Source organism: Poromitra crassiceps (genome assembly GCF_964638095.1).
Source record: "Poromitra crassiceps genome assembly, chromosome: 8".
Lineage (NCBI taxonomy): Eukaryota > Metazoa > Chordata > Actinopteri > Beryciformes > Melamphaidae > Poromitra > Poromitra crassiceps.
Genome location: NC_139629.1, coordinates 32973676 through 32978675, shown reverse-complemented (window position 1 = coordinate 32978675; position 5000 = coordinate 32973676).

The following is a 5000-nucleotide window of genomic DNA, read 5'->3' as shown; positions in this document are numbered from 1 at the left end:
ACCCAGCTCCTCCTCCACCCGCTCTTCCAGGGGACCCAGCTCCTCCTCCACCCGCTCTCCCAGGGGACCCAGCTCCTCCTCCACCTGGCTTCTCTCTCAGGCTGCCTTCACCCTCGCCTCACCTCCTCCTCTTCCAAACTCTATACGGCCTCTCCACCCCCACCCCCCCCCCGTTCAACTCTTTCTCTTCACTGCTAAGATGCCACAAGCACTTCTCAGCAGGATCCTCAGTAAGGTGGTGAGGTGGTCCAACAGGAAGTCACATTATAGAGAGCCAAAGTGGAAAGTCACTTCCTGCTTCAGCACTGTACCAGAGATTTTCATCCACCATTTATTTTCCCATAGACATTTCGTAAAACGCTTATAAAAAGAGTTTTACTTGGTCAAACCAAACGCTTCAGCTATATTTAGAAACAGGAGAGACCGTGTAACTCGGACCAAAATGTAAAAAAAATGCGGGTTTAAAGAAAATATTTTTTCTGTGTTGTTTTTTTAAGTTTTGGTCTGAGTGAAATGTTCTATGGTCTGTCCTGATTATAAATATAGCCGAACCGTTTGGTTTGACGAAGTAAAACTATTTTTATAAGCGTTTTACCAAATGTCTATGGGAAAATAAATGTCGGAAGAAAATCTCTGGCACAGTGCTGAAGCAGGAAGTGACGTTCACTTTGCCTCTCTATACGTGCCAAAATGTCTTTAGTGTCTGTCTGCTCTCTATCTATTCTTTAAAGGTCAGGTGATGTTGTACAAAGCCAATCGCCCCCCCCCCCCCCCTCTCTCTCTCTCTTTACGCCCTTATCTGCCCCGTTGCTCCCCCCCTCTGCTGCTCTCTCGCCCCCGTGTGTTCAGTCTGTTGTGACACGATAGCAGAACGAGGTGGGAATAGGGAATAGAGGCTATAGAGTTGTGTTGAGTGAGGGTTTGAGAACAGTGATGGGCAGGCAGGAGGGAATTACCCCCCTCCACCACCCCCACCACCACCTCTCCAGCTCCCTGACTGCCATGAAAAGCCATTAGTTTGTCTGTGAGAGCACTTACATGAACCCACGCAGCAGTCAGCCTCCTGTGATAGACAAATAATCCTATTTTTTTACAGGGCTGAACACCTCTCTAGTGAGTCTCTCTCAATACTGCTTTCTCTCTTCATCCCCTCTAATTAAAAATAGGACATATTATTATATTAGGCTACATACTCCAAAAACATCTCCCTTTTTGGGCTGGAACTCTTTTCAAAGCTTGATGTGAAAAGTCAGATTTTTCACAAAAATCGAACTATATTGCACCATTATGTCATATTGTGATTTGATATTTCATATTGACTGTTATAGCTTCAGGACACATTTGGGCTAGGTTGTATTTTTGCAAGAGATGTTTAGTTCCTCTTGAAATGCATCACAATCATTCACCTATATATAGATCACAATTGATTCCAATCTTGAATCTATTTTCAATCTCAGCCATTTATTTATTTACATTTTCCCTTTTACTCTCCAAAGTTCCCTGCACTGAAATACTGTATAGGATGAAACCCAGGTACCACTGAGCTCTCCTCCCTATAGTGCCAGCACCCCTCTCCATCCACACACTGCACCCCTCGATCGCTCCTGTCACACACTGTCTGCACCCCTCCTTCCTGTCACACACTGCACCCCTCGATCGCTCCTGTCACACACTGTCTGCACCCCTCCCTCCTGTCATCCCTCTCTGGGCGCCTCATCTCATGCCATCCCAGAGCGACTTCTCCGGAATGTGAATGAAGCTGCCGTGACACGAGGGACATATATAGGCAATATATATCCCCAAAAAACGAGGTTCCCGCTGCAACGTATCGTCTGCCAGCCTTTTCCTCGGAGCAGTAAATAAATGATGAGGACATTGTTAAAATTCGACCGGTATTCCAGCATTGCTCTCCGGGTATCAGCCCCATGCTTCCCTGCTCTGCCTCTCTCAGTCTGAAGAAAAGGCTTAGCCTGGAAACATAGAGGCAGTTTGTTTGTTTTTACACACTTGTGTGTTCCCCACACTCACTAATCGCCTCCTCCTCTATCTGCTATCTCTCTTCACTCCTTTCCTCATGTCTTTGACTGAGCCTGAACAACACAAACCTCCTCTGTCTGTCAAACGCTGTTCCTACTTTCCTTACTGCATGCCATGCCTGATATTTCCCATTTTGTGAGACAGTTTGCATTTTGGCGACGCGCGACTTCCGGAACGCAACACATGGACCGTACGAATTTGTCGAATATCACAGGAACACTGAGATGTGAACATCTCCCCAACATGTGCTCTGTGTTTGCACAGTACTCCCCCCGCCGCCATCCAGTGGTCTATAAAGCACTCGAAAGCCAGACTTGAGTAAAAGTACAGATATCTTCCCAGAAAAAGACTTTGGTAAAAGTCAAAGTCACTCATTAGAATATTACTTGAGTAAAAGTCTTAAAGTAACTGACATTTTCTGTCAAAAGTCATTTTCTGATATTAAATGTACTTAAATATTGAAAGTAAAAGTACAAGTAAATGCTGTTAAAAAAGCAAGCAAAAGACATGCCTGGGCTTGAGTGGAAGTCTATTTCTTCTTCTTGAGTTTTATAGCGGTTGACAAACAACGTTATGTTGCATTACAGCCACCAAATGGAATGGCGTGTGGATCGTGATTAACGTAACTTGCAAACTAGGAGCACTGATTCGCCAAACCCGATTGGTTGCAGGCTAGCCAATTTCTTCTGATTTCACTTTGTAACTAAGATGCTTGGGGAAAATGTAGTGGAGTAAAAGTATCAATTCTATTCGTTAAATGTAGTGGAGTAAAAGTGAAACTTGACAGAAATATAAATACCAAAGTACAGATACTCAGAAAAAAATACTTAAGTACTGTACTTAAGTATTAATACTTTGTTACATTACACCACTACCGCCATCACTTATGTAGACCTGTGGACTATGAAAGTGAAGTCATCTCAAAGTCAGCCCTGAGGCAACGTCCAGTAACAAGTGCTGCCCTCCAGGCTACCTGGCCTCCAGGCTACCTGGCCTCCAGGCTACCTGGCCTTTCTGTACACGTGAGCCTGAAGGAGAATGTGAAGTGGAAAACGCTGCTATTAACCCATTGATACCTGATGCAGCATTTGTGTGTGTATCCCTTTAAGACCGCGAACCGCGTTAACGCGGTTCGCGGTCTTAAAGGGATACGCACACAAATGAGGGATATACACGCAAATGCTGCATCAGGTATCAATGGGTTAAATAAGCTGTAAACAGGCTGTGACATGTGAGCCGAGCATGGCGGCTGGAGTAACAGATCTCTAACCTTCTCTGTCTGCTGGAACAGGCAGGTGATATTTCAGACTATTTCTAGATGCTATTCTGACCTTTTGTGTTGAGATAGAGATCTAAAGCAGACAAACCTACTGGGGCAGAGTGATGCATGAGGGCAACATGTAAGGAGACAAGCAGAGGTGCGCGTGCAAGTGTGCGTGTATGTGGGGTGTGTTCAGTATGCGTGTGTGTATGTGGGGTGTGTTCAGTATGTATGCATGTATGTGGGGTGTGTTCAGTATGCGTGTGTGTATGTGGGGTGTGTTCAGTATGTATGTGTGTATGTGGGGTGTGTTCAGTATGTATGTGTGTATGTGGGGTGTGTTCAGTATGTATGTGTGTATGTGGGGTGTGTTCAGTATGTGTGTGTGTATGTGGGGTGTGTTCAGTATGTATGTGTGTATGTGGGGTGTGTTCAGTATGTATGTGTGTATGTGGGGTGTGTTCAGTATGTGTGTGTGTATGTGGGGTGTGTTCAATATGTATGTGTGTATGTGGGGTGTGTTCAGTATGTGTGTGTGTATGTGGGGTGTGTTCAATATGTATGTGTGTATGTGGGGTGTGTTCAGTATGTGTGTGTGTATGTGGGGTGTGTTCAGTATGTGTGTGTGTATGTGGGGTGTGTTCAGTATGTGTGTGTGTATGTGGGGTGTGTTCAGTATGTGTGCGTGTATGTGGGGTGTGTTCAGTATGCGTGCGTGTATGTGGGGTGTGTTCAGTATGTGTGCGTGTATGTGGGGTGTGTTCAGTATTAGAGGCTCTGCGGCATTCTCAAATATATAGGCCAAAAGCTTGTTGAACCGTTGAACTAGACACAGCCCAGACATGAAATCCTGTTTCAAACTGACTCCAGAACAGCGCTTATAACAAGTATAGGAGTGGTCGAAAATGTGTGTGTGTGTGTGTGTGTGTGTGTGGAATGTGGACACACACCCACACACACACACACACACACACACACACACACACACACACACACACTTGATGATTGGGGACGGTGTGTGTGTAATTGGGGACAAAAGCCCAGTCCCCAGCTGTTAAAAAGCTGATTTCTGGGTCAGTGGTCTGTGTGTGTGTGTGTGTGTGTGTGTGTGTGTGTGTGTGTGTGTGTGTGCGTGTGTGTGTGTGTGTGTGCGCGTGTGCGTGCACCTGTGGTGTGCGTGTGTGTGCACGAGACACACACTCGGTAGAACACACTCAAACACAGCGTGCTGCTTGCAGGAGTTGTTCTTTAGTCCTTGGCCGGCTGATAAATGACTGTGCGGTGCAGCAGGAGAGAGAGAGCGAGTCAGAGCAGATAAAGAGAGACGGATGGGAAGCTGGCAGGTGGAAGACGACCAACATGCCCATAGAGAAGGTCACCAGCCAACAACCCTGAGGTAAACAACAACATGCTCCTCAGCTGGCTATATCATCTCTCTACTCGAACCCTCTCCATGGACCTGTATCACTTCTTCTTCTCCTGCTCTGATACTTGGCAGAGACACTGTAGCGAACGTGCCAATCTTTTTTCTTTCTTAAAGGGGGACTAACCCCCTAGATATGTATTAGAACAGTGATTTGAAAATACCTATGGAAAAAACCAAGAAATGACATATGCTCTTGTCTATACTGGACTCTTTGGCTGTGTTGAAGTCCAGATTTTTTTTCGGAAATCGACGCCATTACAGTTTGCCTACTGCCTC